Source organism: Plectrocnemia conspersa, unplaced genomic scaffold, assembly GCF_051122295.1.
Source record: "Plectrocnemia conspersa isolate PC_06_02 unplaced genomic scaffold, ASM5112229v1 ptg000012l, whole genome shotgun sequence".
NCBI lineage: Eukaryota > Metazoa > Arthropoda > Insecta > Trichoptera > Polycentropodidae > Plectrocnemia > Plectrocnemia conspersa.
The window spans coordinates 24617406-24644108 of NW_028277176.1; the positions used below are offsets into that span (position 1 = coordinate 24617406).

General features: G+C 28.5%; 1 long non-coding RNA gene across 1 annotated transcript in view; it reads left to right on the plus strand.

Moving 5' to 3' along the window:
* LOC148228681 (uncharacterized) overlaps positions 1-26703 on the plus strand; it is a 160414-nt gene that overhangs the window by 59511 nt on the left and 74200 nt on the right. The window contains exon 2 of the long non-coding RNA XR_015811563.1: positions 11130-11186. This is a non-coding gene — a long non-coding RNA (uncharacterized LOC148228681). The remainder of the gene's footprint in view (positions 1-11129; positions 11187-26703) is intronic.

Genomic DNA, 26703 nt, shown 5'->3' on the forward strand with positions numbered 1-26703 from the left:
TTGTTATAAGAACATTTCGTGACATATGTCTAAAGTTGAGTCAGTGACGACAGATGGGGCTCCCAATATGATAACTATAGCATATAGATTAGGACTTCGCTATAAGAATACTACGTTATAGGGGACTAGGAATCCATACAAAATTTGAGGTTAAGTTATTTCAGCTGTATTTTGTGAATTTAACAAAATCAATAAATCAAATTTTTTCCTTATTTTTTATGTATTAAATGACCTTGTATTTAGTTTTTAAACAAGAGTTTGTGCCATATATTCTTATTGCGACATGCGCGCGAAGAATATCCTTGATTTTAAGAGTGCTTGAGTTTTAAGCGAGAGTAGAGACTAAAACTTCCTCGAGTAAAAATAGTTATTAAAACACAACTATACAAAATAAGATATAACTCATGCATATAAAGTGCCAACATATCGTGAACTAGTTACTTAACCAGTTCAATGAAATAGTGAATCTATCTAGCCTGGAACAGAAATTTATAAAATATCTGGATTTAGAAAATAAACGTTTTCCAATGAATGCAAATTTAACTTGCAGAATTTCAACTTCAAGAGTCTTTTGACTTTAATTCCAAACTTAAGAACCTGGAAAAAATCGTTTGGAATAAAAAAAATTGACACTACGAAGATTAAATTGATGTGTTTGGAACCGGTTGCCAAACACTTTTAGCACCCTATAAAATCTAGCGATGGCTTTATTCACAAATTTTTCCTCAACGTACTTTTTGTGAGACAAATAATAATAAAAGCAACAAAAACCGATTAACATATGAAGTTAGTAGCACTTGCTAGGGTTTGAAGAGCACGACATATCAACCTTCATTTGAAGATTCATCAAATGCAATTCAGACAAAAAGTCATTATTGTGAGAAACCATTTATTTTTCCTTTTTTAATAAATAAATATATCAAACATATAACTGTTTGTTTTTTACTAGAGCTGGAAAAAACACAAAATTATGAGTATTTTTAGATGTGACACGGCACCCGAGTTTAGCTAGGTTTGCCATAACTGCAATAGAAGTATTTAATCGGCAGGTATCAAACGGTCGAAAAGTTTTTAGCCAAATTTACAGCCAAGAGAACCCAAATATTATGCTAATAAACCATTTGGTAACAACATATATATATATATATATTGCCTTATGTATTTGTATCCTTTTATATACATATTACTCTACAAACAAATTGCTTAGGAGCAGCATGTTCGCTAGTGTTTCTCAAAGTGTATACTTGTCGGCTGTCAGCTGTATTACTTACGCATACATGTTTTATTTTCGTTGATTTTTAAAGAGCACGATGTTAGTACATTTTTTTTATTAAACGTTTGACTACACATGCATAAATTCAATAGTGCCTACGAACTAAAAACATTATAATGCCTTTGTGACGCCAGCACGAGATAAATCAGCGTCATGACGCTCCAGAGCACGACACAGTCCGTTCGCTAAATGCACACTGTTGGCGATCACTGTCGCGTAAATATCACGCCATGTGTAAATAGTCAGAGCGTACAATTATCTGTGTCGGTAGTGAAATTTTAGAAAATTATTCACACACGTGTAGTGTGGACAGACCTTTGTTAAATAATTTTAAACTTGTATCACACGTGTACTTCATTGTAGAATAATGTTGAAAATATTTTTTAAATGAAAACCTTAAGGCAAAAGTTACAAAGCGTATATTTATTGTAGTAACTATAATTACTCAAGCTATAAATTTTGATATCAAATACAAATCGTATCAGTATGGGACCAAGCATTGCATTTAATTTTAATAACAGCTCATACCTTACCTCTAGGCAAATTCAATAAAATTACAAAGCGATATTATTTCTAGCATAATATATTTTCGTCAATTAATCTACGTGCACTTTAATTTTTGATTTTTTAGTGTTTTTTAGTAACAAAGATTTGCAAGTATATGTATCCCAAAGTTATATAACGTGATGCACTACATTAAAAAAACAAATAATGAGATCGTAAATACTCGCAAGAATTTTACAAAATTTAAAATTAGGCAACTGAAAAGATTAATAGTTTAAAGCCATTCTTACATAATTCATCGAAAGGAATGTTCAGCATATCACGCTAATTTTGCGTGCTGCCCAAAAATATTATGAAGTATATGCTACTGAAAATCAAATCTAATTACACATACATACCTTAACATTGCATAAGTTATAGCTTTATAACCGGAAGTTTTACTGACTCTGCTTATTTTTATTTCATTTTTAATATCTCCAACATTTAAAAGACTATTTAATACTCCGCACTCAACATATAAAAATGTTCAAAATTAAATTTAACGCGAATTTTTAGTCTGTAACGTTTCGCCCTAGAATTTAAATTTTAATATTTTATTTTTGATATATGTAGTGAAAGAAGGAACATGGCTTGGTTCTCTTATCATCATAGTGCGGCGAACCTTCAGTTATGATTTTATTAGCCGGAGTAGAACGCTGAGCGAAGCTTCAGCCACATAACCGGTGACTTGACATACATATTGAAACAAGTCTTTAATTAAATTTGCCGACATTAAAATTCTTGCTCAGTAATTCGTGTCGTGCTCCACACACTGAGACGCACTCTACTCAGCACCGCCTTAAATGGGACTAATTCATTTGCGTGCAAAGTTTCCCCTCGGAAGAAATCAGGAGCTCATTTAGAATCGGTGTGTTTATTGTTTCATTGAGAGCTTACAAACAAGAAAACTTATTACTGTAGTGATTCAAACAAATCATTAAATTTTTATTATTTGTGATACATATAAATTTATTAAGATGCTATCTAAAGACGTTTTGATTCCAACAAGGTAAAGCTAGTACGCAAACATCAACCACCATTAGTTGATCTAAACGCTAATGATATTTGATTTACAGTCTACAATTGATTGCCTATATGTCCTTAGATTCACTATTGAGGGTTGACCATCTTGGCAAATTAGCTAAATTGCCATAACATTCTATCATTATGTAATGTTCCTGGAAATTATACATTAATTGCTTTGAATATGCTGTTGTGAAATTGTATATGTATATGCACATACATATATTCTAGTAGGTTTATATGTTATTTAAAAATTTTGTAATTTACCGTGTTTTTTTTATTTTTTGTCGCTGCATCCTTCATCTCACAAAAAAACGGAGTAGCTTCATATATCTAAGGCCGGTTTCACACTTTCCGGATGGATTCACCCGGCACCGGGCCGGCGCCGTTTACAAAGCTTTCACACGTGGCCGGTCTCTGGCCGGTTTCTTCCCAGCCCGACCTATACCTCGTCAACTGATGCCAGTCATTTAGGATTAACAGCTTCACATTAGTCCTTCCACGCATTTCGCGTTAGGATTTTATTTTTGTATGTATTCTACTAAGACAATTAAAAGAGATTACTTTAATATAATTAAAATTTCGACGTCTATTTCTTCCGCTATTGCCTAAATACGAGGAATATATTTAATAATTTTATTACAAGATACCACAATCACTGTCAACGGCCCGGTTCATGTTTGAGTTTTACCCCCACCACACTCAACGCGGTACCCGGCACCGGACAGTTGGGCCGGTTTCACACGTGCCGGGTGGATTTTCCCGGCACCGGGCCGGCGCCGTGTAGTGGGGATGGTGTTGTATGGGCTAGTACCTATCATTTCAGACGTGCCGGACAAATCTACCCGGCGCCGGCCCGACGCTGACTGCCGGGTTGTCGCCGGCCGCGCTCACTAAGCTGTCCGTGTGAAACCGGCCTTGTAGTGAGCGCGACCGGCGACAACCCGGCAGCCAGCGTCGGGCCGGCGCCGGATGGATTCGTCCGGAACGTCTGAAATGGTCAGTACTAGCCCATACAACACCATCCCCACTACACGGCGCCGGCCCGGTGCCGGGCGAATCCATCCGGCACGTGTGAAACCGGCCTTAGTCACGGTGCTGACCGTCAGGTTTAATTAGAGCGTCAAGATTATAGACCTTATTACGAATTTTCTAATATATTTATTATAATTTAAACTGTTCATTATTTGAATATTTGCCAAACTACTTGTGAAGTATTCGTTCATATTTATAGAAATATGATAATCATCTAAAGACACTAAATGCAGACCAACTCTATAACATAGCTATTTATTATTTGTAACGTATTTGTATATTAAATCTACCAAGATATTTTTAATTACACTTATTTGCCCAAAAATAATATTTTTCTAAACACTTATTTTTATGTTGTCTATAACATCAATAACAATAAATAGAACACAATACAATATGAATAAAAAGGCACTTTGTTATATGTATATACACATCACGGTGTATAAATGAAATCACGAAAACAAAGAAAATATATTTAAATATAATAATAAAAATAAAAATTCAGTTGTCTCGATTGATTTTCGAACCACCAGTAATGCATTCTATTGTTTCGACCAATCAAAAATACGCATTTAAAGATAAAACAAGATGGCCGACAGTAACATGACAACGGGTTTAAATAATTATTATTTATTAGTAAAATTTTGTTACGCGACAGTAATTTTCATTAATTCGTCATGTGCGTTGTTCAATTTGACTGAAAATAAATAACCGGATTGCAAATTAACTAGGTATGTTATAAATATGAAAATGAAATATATACATAATATGTGTAAGGATTATAAGAAAACATTGATTAAACTAGATAAACAATCTTCGTAATGAAATCTACAAATTTTGAATTCCCGTCGACGAGCTCCGAGGCTGAAAGTGAGTTTTTTTCTTTTACAATACATAAACATTATCATCGCTTCCGATTTAATGCACATATGTTAGATTTGACTGAACTTGATCCGTTTTTAACGTAAACATGTAATGTATACTTAGTACGTATGAAGATTTTGGTTAATGTCGATCAAACCATATAAATTCTAATAAAACGTATTTTTTTATCTACATATTGATATTTGGGGATACTATCTTTTACGACGATCGCGTGGCAATGATTGTGATGCAGTCGGTTATTTAGCTGAAGAAGTTTGGTTACAGCAAAATAAATTAAAACCATTATTGCAGCAAAAAAAATCACCTAGATTGTTCCGTTCCGAACATCGACTCGACAATATATTATCAAAGTTTTAACAGTTCATGATAAAAAATAATATTTTATTTTATTGATTTTTATCTTTACTATACTTAGGTAAAAATACATGTGTATCTTAGGGTATAGGATTCAATTCAATCGAACGAGAAACAAAGCGGTATTTTATCAAATTATATTCGCATGCCATTCGTCTCTGTGCGAAGCCCTTAACGTTTAGATAACAACGGGCGTAGGTATAATTCAGCAAAACATACATACTAAGACTGAATCTGAAATGTATACATCATTCGAGATAAATTTCATTTGCTGATGCAGATTCAGACTATTTTTAGCATGACTCAAGCCTCGGCGAATGTAGGTCGAGAAATATGGGAATGCACCAGCACGTTAATTATAATGTCTAAATTGACCCAAAAGTTGTGTGACGAGTCTGCTTTTTATTGTGTATCTCTTTTGCATTTTGAATTGCGACTTTGCTCGGAGCTATTTATTTTTCGTCGAGATAAGAAAGTTTTTTTACTTTAAGAGGCGTAGGTGTGTGAATAATGGGTCGTCCCCGGTGAACCGCAAGTATTTGGATAACCCTAAACTTACATATGTAAAGTGGTATTGCTCTCGGGAGGTTCGGTCTTGTGTTACGGCGATAAGTTAAAAATAAGCCCAATGTCGCACATAAACCAGTGGAAGAGAAAACTTTCGGATGTGCGTAAATATGCTCAGAAAAAATGTATTGTGCTCTATTTATTTATCTCCTCACAATATTTTGACATGTATTTTGTAATACGGAAAACATATAAAGAATATTTAATTTATTAAAAACTTCGTTAAAAGACAAGACACAAAATACAAATTTACACTATAAAACATTAACCTTCCGAAACTAAAAAAAAATAATCTTGCAATAAAACTAGAAGTGTTTTTCTCTAGAATTATTTTTCTAAAATTTCTCAAAAAATATGCTATATCGAGAATTTTTATAGTATTTTTTTGTTAAAAATAAATTTGCAAGAATATTATAATATATTTTACTATCGTTGCATTTTTTACCGCTTTATAGAAAAGGGTGGGTTAATGCAATGCATGCTTTCTTGGAAGCTTTTAATAGAGGTCAGAAATATTTTAATACTAAAAATTCAAACCACCTTTATCTTTGCATCGGTAATTTAATAACTACGTGAATAATCAATTAAGAAAAAATCGCTCCGCGTGGGAATTGGCAGATTGCATAAATGTATTGCAGCTTTCCGCACTATAGAATTTGCCTGTCGGCGATCTTAAATCTCGTTTTTTCAATTATTCGCAGAGATTTTTTATCTTTATCTTGCTTGAAATATGAAAAATGTAAAATAGCAACAGCTGTTATTGCAAATTTTCTCTACAATTTGGGTATAAATACGGGAGCTTAAAATTTGTTTGTAATAACAAATCATCATCCTTTTTCACATATTTCACAAATCATCATATTTTTATATCCACATACTTTATTTTACAAAAAATAATAAAGCGAAAATGAGGGTTCTTATTTTCCGACAAATTAAAAATATCAACGTTTTAATGTTTTTCTATGGAAATTAGGTTATGTATTATTGACAATTATTAATTCTTTATAATAATTTACCCACATACATTAAAAATGCATTTAAATCGTTTTTTCTATTTTTATCGTTACATACAAAAATGAATATCGAATGAATGATTGACAATTGAGAATAATGCATTTAGCATCTAGGTCTGGTGATAAACTATTTTTGTTTCGATCAAAATACATTTTTTCTTGGAATGTAATAATTAAAGGGTGTTCCAAATTTAACGAAAGATTTGCATTAAATAATTTATTATAAGCAATATCTTAAGTTTCTTTGATTGATATTTTTAAATTTATGATAATTCTACGCTATTTGCAAACAACATTTATAAATGCCATATTTATTATATATCAGATTAGATTGCTTTTTTGTGCTATTAATTAATGTTGCTTAAGATGCATATTATGTTTTTTTTTAAAATGCCCTTAATAAAAAAACTAAATAATGGGTATATATCACTTGTAGGTTTATGAATAAAAACTGTTGTAAATTGTAATTGTAAATTATAAATTATAAAAGAAAACAAGAATGTCCAATATAATTTATATCTATTGTAATCAATCACACTAATATATGATATTAAATATATATAGTTTCATGAGTTTCAATCGATGTAAATTAAATTACATCTAAATCACCTGCTTAATATATTAAATTCTCGTAAAAAATAGTTAATATAATAATAAGTTTTATTTAAGATAAATATTCTACGAATACTATTAATACTTTTTGACAAAATCAAACAATAAGCAATTACTGTTTTTGAATTTGGACGTCCATTCGAACAATTGCAGTGTTGATTAATTCAACTAGCTTTCCGCAATCAAGGTGTATGTATTTGTAGTCACATACATTGTGAAAACTATAAAAACTGATTTATATATGTATATATACATTACTCTTTTATTCTGCTATTAATAAAATAATATCTTAAATTTTATCAAGGACTATAATATCATTTATTAGGCAATATACATAAATATATTATATAGGATATCTCACAAATTTTAAGATTCATTAAAAATACCTTTTTGTCTTTTATTTTTATATAGATTTAATCTGAATAATATATAAATAATAATAAGAAGCTTTTTAATTAATAGTTATTATTATCTAAATAATAACCAATAAGTTAGAATTCGGGTATAATTATATAAATATATAAGGTATAAAATTATACAAATATGAAGAACTAAATTGCAAGAAAAAATGGCTAAGGATTGATTTTAATATACACTTACTGAGCTTTATATGATCTTCAAAATATAGATTCTAATCTTAATATATGTACGTCATTATTTCTTGGTCTTTGAAAATCCACAAAATTCATCTCTATTTATAAAAAAGGGTGACAAATTGTGCATTAATAATGATAAACCAGTCGCAGCGTTTTCAGTCCTTCTATATCATTTGAAATAATTATCCATAGCAACGTCTTCAACCACTTTCGGTTTTATTAGACCAATAACATGGTTTTCGTCCTGCCCGTTCTACTGACCCAAACGTTCCATTAAAACAATAACGAAATCTTGATGCGGGAATAAAAGTAAACGTTGTATATACTGTCTTTGTAAAGTTTGTCGTGGATTATTAATATTATAATTTTGGACCTCGGTACCTCAGATGATCTAATTCGATTATAGTTATTTATACAACTTTTGACACTTTGTAATTTATAACGGGCAATTGAAAGAATAATTCACTCCTTCGGGAGTTCCTCAACCCGAGCCTTCTACTCTTCTCGTTATTCATTATGGTATACATTTGGCAGTTAAAAATTCCAGTTTTTTGTTTTCAGATGCATTGGATCTGTAAAATATTGTGGACAGATTGATTTCGATTTTCTACAGAGATTAAGTTCTAATATTTTTCTTTTAGTGTCGGATAAAGCCATTTTATCTCAAATCCGCAATTTTATTTTGGCGAGTGTTTTTAATTTAAACCTTTTGTTCAATCGAACACATTACAAAATGATTCAGCTAAAAAAGGTATATTACAAATAAAAACCATTTTACCATTTTAATCATTATTTCATCATGAAAAACGTTTTTTTCTATAAATTATAAAGATACAGTACAATTTTCCAATTTCTAATTATAAAATAATTTGGAAATTCTTTTTAAGATCACGTTTTTTTTATATTTGTATGCCTTTACCAACTAAATAAAAAAGTGAAATTAAACATTTTTATTTTATTAGTTGACATTTTGGTAGAATAGTTATTTGAAAAATTTTAGTCTTTCGTGTGAACATCAAATGGAAATTTAACAATTTTTTTTAAACACTATTTTTAATTACCTGAAGTGATTTGATATTATTTTTATTTAATTGTAAATTTCAAAATGCAAGACATATGTTGGATGACTATGAATATGTGCCTAATATATACATTTAATTTATTCTTATACGATAAAATACATATTTTGCAATCTGTACAAAAAAATTGCCATTGATAAAAAAATAATATTTCATAATCAATATGGTTTTGTTAAATATTTTATTTTATATTTAATATTATAATTTTGTGTAATAAGATACTTATTTGCAGTAATTTTAATATCAAAATTAACAATAAATATCACATAATGTTTTTTTTTTGCTAATTGTCAGTTTGTTTAATTTCATCTAGTCTCAATTTTTCACGATCAAATGATTTTTTGCACGTCTTCGTATTTTTTTAAGTTATATATCAGCACTGTATAATCAACATACAGTTGAATCCTTCCTGCAAGTTTACATAGGCTTAAATCATTTATGTATAAATTGAATAATAAAGGTCCCAAAATTGAACCCTGTGGAATTTCACACTTCACCACCTCACATTTGCTTTGTGGCCCATTTATTGTCTATTATTCAAATAGGTTTTCATACATTTTTTATAGTTAATCCCACTATTCTAATACGTATTCATTTTTCTAATAATATAAATGATATACTGTGACAATTTTTTTAAGTCTATAAATAATGCTGAAGTTTTATTATTATTGTTAATGTTTTACTGTATTTCATTAATTAAATCAAAAGCTGCATATTTTATATTGAATTTTTTCTAAATCCATGATGTAAATCTGATAAAAATTAATACATTTTATTGACTAGAATTAATTAATATTTTTTTTATACAACTGGTAATATAGGGAGATGACAATTTATAGTGATCTTTTTATCTTAATCTTTATATAATAGAGTTATTTTGTCATTGGTGAATATTCAATAATTTTGATAAAATAAGAGCAATAAGACTGTTAATTGCTTTGATTGTTTTAACTGTTGTCATTAATACCAGGTGCGGTTTTTTTTTAATTTGTATCTATATATTATGACTTCTATTAATTTAATTTAGTGAATCCCAATTTGCGTGAATACTGTGAAAACATTTTCAGGTCATCAACATTTAATAAATATTTCGAGTTATTAATTACCACATAAATGTCACTAATAAATAACAAAAAGATCAGAGGTCACAGATTGGATCTATGCTGTACTCAAAAATGAGCGAAATACTTGTCGAAGCGACGAATGCCAAAACAAACATTAAAGTAATATGTTTTTACGCAAATGTGTTCGACAAGTATTATATATAAGGACAATGCTGTAATTTCATCAATAGCTTGATACAACTTTTTACAATAGCTTAGTAAATCATATCAAAGTATTTAAGATATGCACTTCCTTGGATATTCAAACGAATATTATTTCATATTTTAAATAAATGTTATTTTTAATATTTATATAAAGTTCTTAAAATTCCATAATATCAATTCCTATTTAATGTATACAATGAACCATTCTATCATACAAAATACAAGGTAAAACTACATTATTGAAATGCTGCGCATTTCATACCACGCAATTTGATTATAAATATGATAAATGTAAAAGTAGAAATTCATATTCTCGTTGAACAGACAAAGGATTGACATTTCTTAGATATTTACAAAAGTTTCAATCTTATGTTTAATATAATACATTTACTTAATCAAAATAATTGAAATATTAAAAATAGCTAACGATAATTTTACAGTTGTACAATCTTTTTAATCTTTAAATATTTATAATTAATATTAAAGTGCAAAAATATCGATAAAAATATACCTAAATCATTTCATGATTAATTAACATTTATATTTCGTGATTTTAAATATGTATATAAATAAACGAAAAACGAGTATAATACAACAAAAATGAAATCCTTAAAATACAAAAAGCTTTGAAATAAAGCACCAAATAACGTGGAACAGTCTCCTTAAATAAAACAGACTTCTAGTTAGAGAGGTGTCGTTTCCAATTATCCCACTCCTTTTATATAATACTTACAAGTATATCATATCATATACCATTATATAAAAAGTTTTTCCCGATTCTCAATTATTCTAAATTTATCTTTTGAAAGCAATATGACGAAAATATTTATAGATACCTTTTGTTAAAATAATGTTATTAATAATTATGTTATCATTTGCAGACTTGGAGGGTGACGACGGGAGGACGACGTCAAGCTTCAGCCTTTATGGCGTTCTCGGTAAGCTCGTTATAAGATTTTCGCATTTCTTGGGGTGGATTAATAAGAGAAAAACCTGATCCGGCATCGTTACAATCCCACCGCAACGCGCCTTTATCTCTTCTTGGATGATTGATGATTATGACGACAATGCTCGCCTGGTGAGTCTTTATAAATGGATTTTTCTTTGACGTTACATAACTCGCTTACGGTTAATTTTAAAAAGTAAATTTAAAACGTTCTACACGGACGATGGTCAGGGATGGACATATGTATGTAGTATGTGCTCGGTTGCTATGTAGGCTGACGTCCAAAGATATTCCACAGAGGGAGACCTCTCTTACTGTGGAAGACGTAAGCACTCCTCGAGATAACGCTAATAAAATTGCGGACGATTCCTCGGAGAAAACTCTCAAGATCGTCCTTCCGTCTAACCCCACACAGCCTCCCGCCCATCCCAAGGCGACGGACCTTTTTCAACAACGCTCGTTAAACGGGTAATGAAATTTTATACTTAAAAATTGGCCAATCTCCCATTGACCTGGCATGGATTTACATGTTCATTTTTATCGGAAATTTGGCCGAGAGTAAAAATATACGTAAAGCATGATATTGATTATTGTGCTTTGTGAAACTTTTACAATATAGAACAATAGTCCGAACGGAAAACATAATATCTAGTGTGCCTATAGCAATTTCAACTATCTCAGATTATCAAGAAGATAATTGGCACCGAACAGAACTTAGTACTTCCGTTAAAATAATGTTACAATATTATCTAACAATATAATATTGTAACATTATTAAAAGTTGATTGAATCGAAATTTTTAAATATAATATCTTACAAAAAGTTATTAGGGCATATTAAAGCCTAAATACTATTGCTTTTTCCTTATATTTGTAAGTAAAAAATAATTTATGAATCTATGAAACGTAAAAGGTATTCTTTAAAGCATAAAAAATATTTACTGTAGTTAAATCGCTATATACTAAATATACGCTATATTAGATTTCTAGGATAAAGATTTACTTTATCACTAAAGATTTGTGGGATAACATTTTTCCAAAAAAATAACTTAAGCTACATGTATGTTTAAATGGCAATTTCAGTTGTATTTGTATGTTTTTCAATAGCTTTTCCTTTTTAGATTGTTTTTAAAAATATATAGTACTTTACTTTTTAAAAACAGTTGTAAATAAATTATATTACTATTCAATTCCATTCTTAGGATCAATTTTTAAAATATAAAAATACCTTTTCAAACTTTTAAGCCTCATTGAAAAGCATCTAATGCTTTATGTACATTAAAATTTATTTAAATTTAAAGTTAGAGTTATTTACGTTTTACTTCACTATTCAATAACTATAACCCTTTATATTTTTATACCAGAAATAGTAAAATCGCTAGTTTATAATTTGAAGTTTTATAAATAAAATACTAATTTTTGAGCTTAGTACATTATTTCTTTACAATATTTTGAATAAATTATATTACTTAGTATTACACAATAGTATTACACAATATTTACAATTAATTATAAATAATAATAATTTTTAAAATATTTAGATACTTTTTTGAAAATTTAAAAAAATTAAATCGGTTTTATAAAAACAAAACCTTATTGAAAATAATCTTATTTTTCATATACATCCCTTTGTATAATGAATTTCAATTTAATATGAAGAGTTATTTACATTTCACTTACCGATTTTTAACGATAGTCTATTATGATTTTATATCAGAATTATTCGAACTTCTAGTCTATATTTTAAAGTAACATAGATATTCAGACGACAACTAAGCAACATTGCTACCCCTATCTCATTTCCTACGTTCCATAGCATCAATACTTTGTAACACACATTCTTTGTAACATACATCCGCCAAATCAATTTCCCACGAACAAACTACTTTTTTCACGTTCGTATTCAAGTCGCAATATTTTCTCATAACTCACTGCTTCTATCAACGCTTTTTCGCGAATTGTTACGTTGATAAAACTTTTATTATTTGACACAATATTTACTACAATCCGTTTGTAAGAGAGTAGACCTATTCCAGATTTAAATGATTTACATATAATGCGATAATGCTTTTCCACACTGAGATGATTTGTGTCGAACGCTTAATTCATAGATATGAAACAGATGAAATATCGTGTTGGCAAAGTCTAATTCGCGTAAATTTATCGACTGAGCTTTTTGCTTGCTCGCCAATATCAGTGAATTAATTCGCAATAAATATGAGCTTGCCCCAACAGGCAGTAATATATTATATAATACAGATACAAACAATTATTTTTCATTTATTAACACATGCTGATAAATTTACATTCACATTGAAATGGGCGTTTTATGGGTTACGGTGTGATACGTGTTTATGTGCAGAGATGACGTGATACCAATCGCCTTTAAGAGAGTGAAAAGTACGCGACATTTTCAAGTCAGGTATTTCGCTGGAATTCTATCACAGTTCGCTTGGTTTATGTGAAGACATGGATAAAGTCGTTGACATATGTCGCCGGATCTTAGCACGTGCATGAAATCGCAAAATAGTACGATTCTTCCAATGATTTTCCATAAAACGGCGAAGAACTAAATCGAACGCCAAACACGCATTGTTTATTCAAACACTGACGGAATGGAATTGTAAAATCAATAATAAATAAGCTTCATAATTACATCGACAAATTAGAATATAATAAACATGTTTATTTATTTAAAATTAATGTTAGATATTTTTTGCAAAAAATATATTTCTTTAGGGTATTGAATATCAATCAAATAAATATTTATTTTTATCTCGTTTCATTTACAAAAAATTAGGCAACAGCTTTCGCCGTTTATATCGATATTTCATTCGTTATTTATAGAATTTTATTTTTATATATTACAAAATATAATCTATTTTTAAAAATACTGTCGAATAAATAATATCAATTGGAATACATTATTTATTTATATATTTTGTGTTATAACATTTTTTTCAACTACCATTAGTAATGAAATTTATATTGTTGATTATATATTAGTTTTTCTGACTTAGATGAATCGCATTAATACACTCACATAAAGAATGCTTCAAAAATATGTTTAATATGAAACCCTTAAAAATATAACATGTCTCAATTTTTTTAAATCTAATATTTTTGCAATTTATATATCGAATAATATGTATAGAAAAAATAAATGCGAAACAGAAATAAAAAATGTAGTTACATAAAATCATTTGCAAGTATTACCTTTATAGCTTTCATAGTGAACTATTAAAAAAAATTAAGTTGTGAATTTATTTTCAATGAAATTTTGACACAATTAGTAAAAAATGGAGTGATTTCAATTTCTAGAATTTCCCTCATACTTGACTTTCTCTTTTCTTGTGTTCACATTTATTGGATATGCGTGCTAGTTTAATGTTATTAAGATCAATTGAGTTTTAAACGGACTATTAGACTTGTATGAACCTATTGTGAATTATAAATATATAAAGGTATAATGTATTATAAAAAGAAATGGATGATCTTTATAATTTTATATTATTAGCATTTTGTCAAGTAAATTTTTTTATATCTAGTTTAAATTGATAGAATATTAATAAATGTGTACGTTTTTAATTTACTTGCCTTGCTTAAATTTAATATATTATTTCAGACTCTATTTTACATTACTTTAAGATGAGCCTACATATGCAGGGTTACTGAATTAAAGCATAATATGTGTATTAGATTTATATTACTTGAGTTATTGTTAACTATAATGTGTTTAAATAGCATTGAAAATGAATCCAATTTTACATTTTTTTTAGTTACAGTTACAATTTTTGCTTAATAAATATAAATTTGCACCTTCTGAATTTTGTACAAAATTTTTATTTTAAATCGTAAAAAAAAATAAAAAACATTATAGTAATTCATTTTATATTAAAAAGTTAAAATTGCGTATTTATGTTTTTTTAATAAGCATAAAATTTTAATGTATTGTGTAGTCTATTATTTACTTTAATTATTATTTTATTTAACTAATTGTAAAAGTATGATTGATAGATTAGAATGGTTGAATGTTCAAGAAATATTGAGTATGAATGTTTTAGTATTTATATATAAGTTAGAAAATAATATGTTACCAAAATATTTTAATAACTATTTAATAAGAAATAAAGATGTACATAAATATAATACTAGAAATAGAGAAAATTTAAAGATAATTAAGTATAAGAAAACGAGTACGGCTAGGGGAATTATGTACGGAGGTTTTGATTTATATAATAGTCTTCCAAGAGAAATCCGAAACAGCAAAAATATAACGGGTTTCATAAATGGAATAAAAAAACACCTTCGTACATATAGAAATAAATTATAATATTAAGACTTTATTATTGTATATTTTTATTTTTTCTTTCTGTTATGTATTTTTTATATATTTTTATATATGTTTACTAAATTTGTTAGATGTAAAGATTAGCTATTAAGCTAAATAAATTAATAAAATAAATAATAAATAATAATAATATTTATTTATTATTATATAATAGTTTAAAAAATATATTAGTACTTCATATAACACATTTCAATGAAAATTTCTAATTTAACATACATATCTCTACAATCAATTTACGGTCCAGCCACGTCAATTAGTTATACTTTTGTAGTAGACAGTATTGAGTGGTTAACTGTGTCAAATGCCTTTTTGAAATCTATAAATATTGTGACTATATGTCTACCTGAATCAATGCAGTCTTGAATAATTTACACAGTACCACATCACATTTATATTAGCTTTATTTTTATTTTGACATATTATTATTAAAAAATATACATTTTGCAAGATTTTGGAATAGTTGTTATGCGCATATAAAACTTGATTTCATTTTTTATTTATAATAAATAAATTAAAAAACATATTTACATTTAAATAAAATATAAAACATCTTTATGTTTAAAATTGTGATTAAAATACAATTGAAATTTAATATTGCTCTTTACTCTGTGATCAATTATGATTTTATGAAACTTGGCTTATTAATCACGGCAGAAGTATTCTGCAACGCGTAAGATCAAATGATCCAAAAACTTGCAGAAAAATAGCCTAGATTGATCAACCGGTCGACTTTTATTCTGTTGCACGACAACGCTAGATGACAGTGGCAAAATTATATTAGTTTAAATTCTATATTATCCACCATACTTACCAGATCTCGCCCCCACTGACTACCACTGTCTTTTGTGATGTCTTTTTTATATAAAAATAATTTAATTCCGACAATGCTGTGAAACAGACTTTCCGATATTTCATTGACTCTTGATTACCAGACTTTTAAAACACCGGACTGAACAATCTATTATTGAAATGGCAAAAGTGTATTGACAATATGGGCGCATAATTTGATAAATAAAACTATTCCTTTTATTTATAAATTATTAAAAAACTTTGTTTTTTTCTACAAATTTCACACTTGATGACCTCATAATTCTTACCTTGAAAAATATTTATTGTTTCTGTAATTTACTTGCGATTAGTTTAAGACCGTAAGCGCTCAATATTATGATCTACATAAATAGATTATTTCATGTTTTCAAAGAGAAACGACACAAACAATCCTCTCTGAGAAACTCCAGCTGGGATTTGACGTAATGTCAGATGTTCATTACTGAGGTAAATAACATAGCTATCGTATATGTAAAAGTCTATATTCTAACGTTGTGGAACATTGCTAAATGATTCACTTTCCCTACGGGAGGCCAAATGATAGTATTTGATATCAAATTAACTAGCCGCTGGTTAGTTTTGATTTATAATTACTACCTCGCCAGAGCAAACTTCTCGCGAAAATTTGTAAATAATTACACTCCTCGGAAAACCGGGGCGAAACCTCAACTTAACTACGTCTAATCCTTGAGATAATATCGTTCATTTGTCTCACGATTTGAACCGAGTCGTGTTAACGCGCGCATATATCTTACACATGCATGTTGCTAAGAATTTATATACGTTTAAAGGAGACATACCGTGTCCCGTTTAAATTATTACTCACCGTGTGCCAAGTCTACGCACGGTGGCCACTCGGTGAGTTTCATTAGTAGGAGGAACGCAGCCGTTTATAGCGGGGTGTTTCGGGAAATTGGCAACCGACGGAAAATCGATCTTGGGAAATGAGGGTGGTGGGCGGCATCCGTCGATTTGCAGCGCTCTATTCAATTAACCACGCCGACTGATCGGGAAATCGCATTTTCCTCTGCGGTGCTTGACGGTGGTGGAATTTTAAAAACAAACTAATTAAACCGTTAGTGGTTCACGTTGTATTAAAACGTAAACTAAATGGATTACTTTGGATTATTTAATTAAGCCACTGGTTGATAGAACCAGTATTTTTATACTATGTCAAAGATATAAGGCTATAAATACCGATAAGCAACATTTTTTTATTTTTTGATCACAAATATAAAATAACTTTTTAGAAAATCATTTATTATTTTTAATTGTATTTTAAGTTACAAATTCTGTATAATTTTTAATTAAAATTTCATGTACATGATAAAGAAAATTAATTAATTCGAAGCTAGGTTGAGAGCTCTTAATTTAAATTACGAATTTGGTCTAGAAACAGTTAAATTGATTTATAAAAAAAAAAAACGCTATAAAATATATTATATACCAATGGCTTTGACAATAAAATTTAACAGTTAAAATCATGACAAAAAAGTGTTGAATGGACCTTCTCTGTTTTTTATATACTAGCGTAAAAATATAATTTTAATTTTACAATATCTCTTTTTCGCATCATGTTACATATAATTTTAAAAACAGGTAAAATTTAAGTTATCTAACTTAAGTTATTACATTAATATTTTTTTACTTTATAATTAAAAAGTATATAGTTAATTATTATTGCCTTGTATTCTGAAAGAAAAAGTTGGTAAATACCTCTTTGATAAACGCAAATTTGTTAAATATTACTTTTTTCCGTTCCTTATAAAATATATTAGTAGCAAAAGTTTTAAATACCATTTCTTTCGATTACAATCAGTTTTATATTGAAATAACTCAATATAAACATGACATTATTCAAGCGGCATTGCGTCACTTGGCACATACATATGTGTGACTCTTTTACCAAATGAAAGTTTTAATATTGATAACACACTTGACTTTTTTGAATAAATAAATAAAAGTAATCAATCACTTAAATGCCAAAATTCAGGCTACTTAGAGCCAAGATTTGCGTTTATTTAATAAAAGACGTGAAATAAAGGTTGTTTTGGAATGCCTTTACCATATTATTGTGAATCAATGACGAATTAATATTTGACTTATTTATAATGTATTGTACTATTTTATATCTACTTTTATGAATAAATTCAATTTAATAATTACATTCTGACAAATGGCGAAAATTGTGACAACAACCTACGTCTTTTTTATTATGTTTTACTATTTTACTGATGTTAAATTTTAATAACGTATGTATCACAATACTGAAAGAAACATGGCATCATTAAATAATTTTTTATTTAAATATTACAATATAATAAGTCTTCAATAATTCTGGTTTTAAAGATATCGTCGGTTTATCTTTTCGAAAACTATCTGTAAAAATCATGGTTTTTGCATATTTACTTTTTTTTAATATTTTATGTAATACATAGCACACATTTAATTTTCACCTAATGTACGTCTGGACTATTGGCTATTGAACCCACTTTATATATATAAGAGGGTCGTTTGTTTTAAGAAGTAGTTGCAATGCAACACATTAACTATTCCGAATCAAAATTCACGGATATTGACCATTGGAATCATAATTCAATTGGCTGATACATTTTAACAGTCCTAGTCAGTAAAATTAGATCCATACTAAAAAAGTATATTTTCCCTGAAACAGTTTGCGGAACATCCATACGCTGTTCAAACCCTAATGATGGTTCTAAAATTAATTTTGCACTTCCATTAGAATATTTTGTTTATTTTTGGGTTTTTTGGGTAAAAATGTAATCAAATTTAATTCCAGACAAATATATTGCAAACAACAGAGGCCTTTCCCATGTTCACATATTAAAAAGTTTGAACATTTTATATTATTTTAAAATGAAAACTGCATGTGGAACTCCTATAATATTGATACTTTTTAAGGTTTACATAAAAATTACATAGGACGGAATAGCGCAGTCTTTAGCGTCTTAGGTTAACAATTCTGAGGTTGTAGGTTCGAGACCCGGCAGCGACACTCGAATTTTAATTTATAAAATATGAGTTAATATGAGCAGTGACATATATTAATTCAAAATGATATTACACCTAATCATTTCTAATTAATAATATAGATATCACCGATTCCCAAACTTTCAGTCTGGTGGTTAATTCTTATTTTTAGGTATTCATTATGTCTGACTGACGCCTGTCAGATTACAACGAAAGGTCTAAGAAATAAATAAAAGTGTATGTATGTTTAAAGTATTTGTATATATTATTTGAATTGTATATTTTGATTATTCAAAGCTTTTTGAAAAGATAAGAATAACGAATATTTGCTCGAATAATGAAAGAATTTTAACGAATAATAATGAAAATTATTACAATTGTAACACAAAATTGATATAATCTAGCAAAATATAATATACAGCAGATTTTATAAGCCTTTATAATAATGAGATTATAATCTTTAAAATTTTAATTTTTCAACTTCAAAAATAAATCCATCAACAAAATTTTTTTTTACTTCTTATTAAAATTTTGAAAGCATTTTTTCCACTTATTTTAAAAAATTTAATTTTCAAATCTAAAGCTTAAAATTAATTAAAAGTGTATTTCATATATACAGTATATTAACTTATAAATAAAAAAAACAACTAAAAATGTTATTTAAGTATTTAGTTTAAAAAATCTACATTAACTAAAAATACAACAAATTAAAGTTATCTATCAATTTGCCTTAATGTAATGTATTGCTTTTGGGTAATTTTTCTGAAAAGCAATTGCCCAAATGTTGTTTGTCCCAATGTCGAAATCCGAAAAAAGGCCGATTGTCCGAATCTAATATCCTAAAAGACCAGTTGCTTGACCTCTGAAAACTCTACATAATAACAATAATATTACTTGTACACTTAAATAATATTTTTATAAGGCGCATTTGCTTTAATAGTATACAATAATAGTGTTATTAATATTTGACGTATAAATTAAAATAAATTATTTGATGCCTAGATTAAAATGTACATAATTAAAAAAATATTTCGCCCCCCAAAATTTTATTATTGCCGCTGCACAATGTGCAAATAAAATATATAATAATTTCGGAAAATCTGCCGTTCATTCAAAATACACTATAATTTAAATATATTTCTACGCATAAATCAAGTCACTATTTCTTGCTGCAAAAAATATTATTATTTAGTGTAATTGACATATAGCATGAGTCAATAACGTAATAAAGTAATTCTATAAAAAATAAACACATTCCAAAGTAGAAAGCTAAAATAACATTCACGTTTACCATAACGCAAAAGTCAATAAATAACTTAAAAAAACAAAGCCCGATAACAAAAAGGAAACAGTCTTGTATAGGTAATTTAATTATTGCGTGTAATAGGGGGGTTATCGGATTTCAATTAACATCACTCACGTCAAAAGCACGCAAGCATGTTGTGGCTTGTGTTGTGTAAACGTTCACTTTGACGATTTTAAGTTTATCATCACAGTTGAGGGAAAGCTCTCAGGCGTAATTCATTATTAACTAACATCATCTGCAAAACACCGTATTACGTGGTAGCTCGAGCATCTTGTTCGTCATACCAATGCGTATATCAATCATTCAATTGAATTACATTGCATTTACACTCAGTATTAACTCGTAAGCGGAATATGTAATTAATGATATCGATGGCATTAAGTGAACATTGTCAAGATCGATGACATTCAAAGCAAATGTATATTAGTGGCATTGTTAATTGATTAATACACTCCATACTCCATATTAAATGCAATCTCCAAAGTATTTTTTGAGCTGCTGGATGAAGATGTTCGACCCAATCCAGCAAAAAACATACATACCTGCCCGTCTGAACCCATATTGATTTATAATAAACGAGCTATAAGTTAAATAATATAAACTTCAGTTCGCTACGTGACTATAGAAATATTTCATCGAGTTAACAGTTATTTCATCGTCGCAAGAGTGCTGCCCCAATTGACCCAAAACCAGTTTTTCGTGATGCCCTTCCAAACGTTTCACTCAATTTATGATTTTATACCCCTAAGTAAATATATAAGAACCTTCTCAATAATGTGTATTGGTTCGCCGTAGTGTTGTCATAAAAAATATATATTTTTATTATGCTTTCATATATAGGTCAAATTACTCTTAATTATGGACGAGTTTTTTCATACAATTACATACTTACAAATGTAGCAAACATGGTGTATAATATGTTTGACGTGATAATGAAATAATCAAGTAGCTATATTTTTTCAACATTTAGTTATATATTATATGTATATGGCAAATAAAGTACATTCCCAATTTTGTGGTGATGAATGCAGTTTAATTGAATAATTTAGTACCCCCTTTGTTTTTGTATATTTTGCATTAAAACATATTTTATTTTTAAAAAGCATCAATATAAATATAAATACATATATATGTTTAATGGTATTGTGAAAAAATCCCACAACTCTAATTACCCACACCATGTTTAAATATAAAAAAAGCCAAGACAGAATTTCATTGTTCTTAAATATTGTGTATATATTTAGGTACAAAATCTTATTTAGCTTTAAAGTAGATTTGGATCATTTAACAAGTTCACATTGTCTTAATTATATCGATTTTGCAAAAAATAAATATATTGCATAGAAGAATAGAATCTGTATGTATATTGTAAATATTAAAAAATAATATTCTTATCAAATGAAAAATAATAATTCAAGATACTTTTTGCTGTTTTTTGATTAAGTATCAAATATAAGATCAAAGACTAAATTATCTTTGTAATTGGTATACAGAGTAGACAATGAATTTAATTTTAAATATTATATTACTTTGTTGTTACTTATAATATATTATTAAAAATAATTAATTAATAAATAAATATTATTTATATTATATTATATTACTTTGTTGTTATTTATTTATTTAGATAATTTGTCTGATTTCTCTCCGAGTCTTCATCAGCCCACACACAAAAAAATCTTGCATCGTTAAGGGCATAGTTTGCTCCGATGGAGCATTAAGGGCAAAAGGGAAAGGTTCCGCCGCAGATAATGGGATGCTTGCGATCCTAAATAAGATTAATCCATGCGCGTGTCCGCTAATCTCCCTTACTTTTTTATCAAGATAATCTCTGCTACACCAGATGTGTCCTTCGTGACGTTTGCGGTTTAACTAAAATCGCCATAAACTTTCGTTTATTGTTTGAAAGTTTTGGATAGTAACGAATGTCTATGACAGTTGAAACGAACCTAAACCCTTGAGAAACATCCCAAACTAATGTTTACAGTCGTTATGGTTTTTGCCGGCTCAGAATGATTCACAAGTCCGGTTTAATCTTTGACCGCAGTTATACTATCCATTAAAGTTAAAAAACTAACTGTAATTCTAATATTATATATGCAACCCTATTTTTTTGCCTAAATATGTGTTTCAGATTGTCATCGTCATATGCGCACTAATCGCTGCCTTTTCTGTAAATATTTAAATCAACATAGTGAAACTCTCTTGATATACTTTCCTGTCAAGTACCAAAGTATAGTATATTGTTATATATTGGAATATGAGATGTTTCACTTATCGTGTTCATCAGTTTCTTAAACTATGTTTTTAGTACTATTCTTTTTATTTTTATTAAAGCAAAATTATAAATGTTAGCATGTATGTTTTTCCTTCTAATATGTATTTATGTACTATAAATCTTCCGTTAAAATATGATAAGCCAAACCCAATGCGTTACAACATGGTAAACATAATTAACAACTAGTGAGACATTAAACCCAAATCAAAGTCTTTAATTTTATTTATTATGAACTACCATTACAGCTAACAATCAATAAACACCTATATCTCTATGAACGTTAGATTTTATTTTAATTATATATTACGATTTTCTACAGCGAAACTTTTATTATCATTTTACTATTTGATTTAAAAATACCATATAATAAGCTTTCACAAAATTTAAATAATTTTAGTTAGATAAACTGCAATTTTATTTTACATGCTTCATTAAAAATTGCGTCAGTGAATATATTCAAAAATAATTCTAGAAATGCTGAATTACGTACTTACATAATATTAATTTTATATAAGCCGTAAATAAAAGAGCAGTTTAATCACAATAATACCAAATTATTGTTTAAAGCACCATCGTGTAAGCAGAGCGATGATGTCACTCCTAATATCAAAAATATAATATAATTAATATCTGGCTAGAATATTATGTATGTATCTATAATATTACTTTTGCCAAATCAACCTTATCAAAACATTTGATTTTATATTCAACGCGTTCGCCATTGTCTCTCCAATTGTGATTACTTTTAATATTGTATTTATTGTTCTATTACATTTTCATATGTACATTAAAGCTTTATATTGATTTTTAAACGAGTACGATGCTTGTTGGAGAAATTATGGAAATGAAAAGGGGTAAAGCGGGTATATAACGTTCTTTCAAAGTCTAATAAAAACTCAATTATTGAGCTAATCAGAAAGTTACTGAAGTTATTAAACGTAAAGTAAAATACATAACCTCGATTGCTAAGGATTATTTTAATAAAATATCTAATAAATATGTTGAACACCAATTTATTACTTATTTTGATTTATAAAATTATAATCTTTCTTATTAATAAAAAATTGTCATTAATTTCAATTAAATACAAATTTTTAATATTAGAAAAAAATTAAAATCGTTTACTGCAATTTTTATATACTTTTGCTCCAATACAAGATAAAGATTTTTAATTCCATTTTTATTATTACTGTTACATATTCCAGTATTTTAAAGCTGAGCTTAAAGATTCAAAATTAAATCATTTTATTTACAATTATTTGTTTATCATATTCATACGAGATATATTCTTAAATTAACAATAAAAAATCCAGAATTTTTTTTCTAGATATTTTACATCTGATTTATATTATTATACCCTTATGTATTTCTAACATTATTATTATAGTGTTTTATGACGTGAATTTTAAAAAAAATGTTGTGTTCCATAACTATTTTGTAAAGAACAGTTCTGGACACTTACATTGTTCATAAAGTTCGTTGATCAGTATGGATTCATCAATAACAACGGATGATTTTTCACTTCTTTTACTATGAATCACTTCTTTGTGACTCACGACATTTTTTCACAATGCCTGTTCATAACGTTATTGCTCTAAATCAATTGTCAGCAAACTTTTTATAATTAATAATTAAAAATATATTTTATAATAACCGTATTCCGATTTAAACAAGAGAAAAATCTCTGATTCCTTGCACACCTATTAAAAATAGTAAAGATTTTGTCACTTACAGCGTAAGCAGATTCGCTTATTATTTACATTAGATGCATGAATGTTATTTTGCTCTACGCGATTTGTTACTACTATGAAAACGCAATCTTGAATGTGCTAAGATCTCTCGCCGAGCTTGACGTATTGCTGCTGTAAGCTAGCGGGATAAAGGGAAACGAAATATGCTAATCCCTAGATCTGAGCTACGTCCTCTTCCATCCGACCCCTTCGGTGACTCTAACCCTTATCTTTCCGGCATGCTTGTCGTATTTTAGTGCCGTTCCAAGCGCGTGTGGAATATGCTATAAAAGTTGCCGCAATTGATGAGCCAGAGCTATCCATTTTTTTACACGCGAAACATTAACGTGGTCCAATTGTAGGCACAAATTTATGTCTATATCTTCCTGCTCGGCGTTAAACGCCTCTTCGGCAGCATCTGCTCCCAAAGGCCTATTTGCCGAAGATAAATTTCATATACATAGGTAAGGTAATGATACTTATCAGAAGCTAAATTATTAATACGCATGAAAGCTTTGGTTCAACCGGAAAACAATCGATGCACTTATACAAAACTTTACATACCTTAATACTTATCTATTGACACTTTTATTTTGACAGACAATTACGAATATTTGCGGGTATAATTATATTTTTTTTCATCAACTACAAGTTTATAAAGTTTTAGATATTAACAGATGCAGATGAGCAAAATAATAATATATCAGAACCTATATTTATATACATAAAATATAATACATGATAAACATGACAAAAAAAACTACTCTTATACAAAAATACATAACTTCAATAATCTGATAGCTATGTTTTAAATAACTACTATCTGAACTTTTTGAACGTAAAATAATGATATGTGAACGTAGACCAATGAAATTTTAAACTACTGACTTATTTCTGAATAGAATTACTAAATCTCAGCATTCATCTAGGATTAGTTTTTTTTACAGTCTGTCCTATGTGGATTTCTAGCAGACTTAGGGGGGAGGCCCTAATGTAATCTGCTATCATCCCTCTTTTTTGCCTTCTTGTAAATCATGTTTGTTTAGCAAGACTTGCTGCAAGCTGATTAGGGTGATTCGGTCCTTATATTTTTTGCAGTTTATATACTGTTTCTGTCTTAAAGTATTTAGAAAGAGCTCATTAAAATATTAATATTGTAAAATAACACTATATTAAATCTACTTACAATTGTCTAGGCGATAAAATGTATATATAAAATTAAAAATCTGGTCTCAAAAGTAGTTATTAATATTCTAAAAATTATTTTAAAAGTATTTACGAGAGTAATAATTGTTATTACAACACTAAATCAGAGATGATAATGTTATTTTCTATGTAAAAGATAGACAGTGAATACTTCATTATCAGTTAAATTGCCTAAATATTTTTTTATGATTGAAAATTATGAACTAAGCTATTTCAGTCTTTAAATATATATTTTTATGACTATAAGTACAATTAAAATGAAGATAACCATCGCTGAAACTTATGTCCTCCATAGAGTATAATGTAAGCGCCATTATGTCCCTTGAAAGTAGCAATTTTATCTAGAACGTGCAAAATCGCCATTTGCAACAGTCTGCGCCGAGACGCTGAAATCAACTTTGGTGTCCGTTGTCATGGCAACAGGTGTGCCCGGCGCCGACGCCCCACATGTTTCAACGACGCCGACGCCTTCTCTCAGCATCCGAACAGGACCCGAGTTTATACTGAATTATGAAATTTCCTAAATTTCGCTCATATAAATTCCGCACACCTTCGATACGCAAAATGTAGGTCGCACAAAATCTAAAATTTATAATAAAAAATATTATGTAACAGATAATTTCACCCAATTTACCGAAACGTGTGTGCTCGCGAAACAAGAATTCGATAAGCGTTTCAATATAATCGATTTTATGTCAGCATTGGTATATTATATTTATATAATGTGGTTTAATTTAGACGACCTTCAAAGTAAATCTGTAACTGGAAATATTTAATGTAAAATCATGTGTGTAGGTAAAATTCATTGTTGTATTTCACT